Source organism: Antrostomus carolinensis, unplaced genomic scaffold, assembly GCF_000700745.2.
Source record: "Antrostomus carolinensis isolate BGI_N321 unplaced genomic scaffold, ASM70074v2 scaffold7531, whole genome shotgun sequence".
NCBI classification, from domain to species: Eukaryota; Metazoa; Chordata; class Aves; order Caprimulgiformes; family Caprimulgidae; genus Antrostomus; species Antrostomus carolinensis.
The window spans coordinates 1-1459 of NW_010294728.1; positions in this window are offsets into that span (position 1 = coordinate 1).

Below are 1459 nucleotides of genomic sequence, written 5' to 3' on the forward strand. Positions count from 1 at the left end.
ACTCCTGTGCCCCATGGGGTCCCCTCAAGCCTCATGAGTGTCCCTGGGGTGACCCCTCAGGGCAGGGTCCTTCCTAATGTGGGTCAGCCCCCCATGTCTCCGGGGTGCCTGCCCCCTGGAAGAGGCCGGGGGTCCGGGCACCTGCAGCCCAGGGAAGCGCAGCCGCTGCTTTTTGGGCCCGTCCTGCCTCGTGCCTGGCTTTGATTTTTAAATATTTACCTGTGAGTGCAAACAGTGTACGGTGTGAACAGCCAGACCCACCCCAGGAATGAAACGCGTTCGAAATGCCTTCGCCTCCCGACAGAGAAGGAACGCAGGCTGCAGCCGGCTGTTTTTGTCTTAATAAATACTTAGCAGAGCCTGAACACCTGTAAGAGCAGGTAATTCAGCGTTACCTGGGCTGGCTTCACTGCTGTCAGCAGGACACTGAGCTGCCAGACCTTTCCTTTAATGCCCAGTGCCAGCTTTGTGTCATACTTGCTCCTTTGAACATAAACACTGGGACGGTGCTGAAATCCCGGGGTGGTTACTGGGAGGGTTTTATGGGAGTCAGAAGCCTTGTAATGTGGCTTGAGGTGGCTGGTGAGTCACCTTCCTCTTGCTCACCTGAGCAGATCCAGGTATTCACACCGGCTTGGCCAAAACCAAGATCTCAGCTCTGTGTTGTGTTTCTTGACAAAGCCGTCACCTTAATTACACGGTGGCGGTCATTAAGGTTGTGTCAAGTACTAATGACACAACGCTGGGGACCTCGTGAAGGTGCCTTCAGTCAGCAGAGCTCAGGGGGTCAGCCCTGCCAGGTGCTTCTGCAAAATAGAGGGGAAAAAACCCAAACTAAAACTGACACTCCTGAATTGTTGGTGTCGTTCCCCCCACCTCTCCATTCTCTATTTGAAGCCCATTTCTTTTTGTCATCGTTTCACTGCCATGGTGATGTGTAGCCATAAAGAGCTGGTTTTATTTAGAAAATAAATGCTGGCTGATTGACAGCTGCGTGCTGAGGTAATCGATGGAATCAGTGAGGTTTTATATTTGGCAGTGCCAGGAGGGAGGTTGCCGGTACGTCGTTCGGGTTGTCGGTACGTTGTGCTCTGTGGTGGGTGTCGTGACATGCTGCCCGAAGCCATGGCCCTGTTGGATGTCATGACGTGCTGCCCGAAGCCGTGCCCGTGTTTTGGTGCTGAGCTGCCTTTTGCTGAGCACATACTTTGTGTTCTGGATGCTGTTTGAACGGGGCTCGCTCTTTCCCCGGGGCAGAGAGTGAATTGCTGCCGCGCTGTACGTGTGCGGGATGCTCCTAGAAATCACGCGGCTTAGAACAAAAGTGCCCAGTGCTGGCTCGTGTTAGAGGCAAAGGATTTGTGCCGCTGCGGGGCTGCAGCTTTAGGGACCTGGCAAAGCTTAATATCGCCTTATAAAATCCCTTCCTTGGTGCTGGTGTCGTGTAACTTCAGGTCTG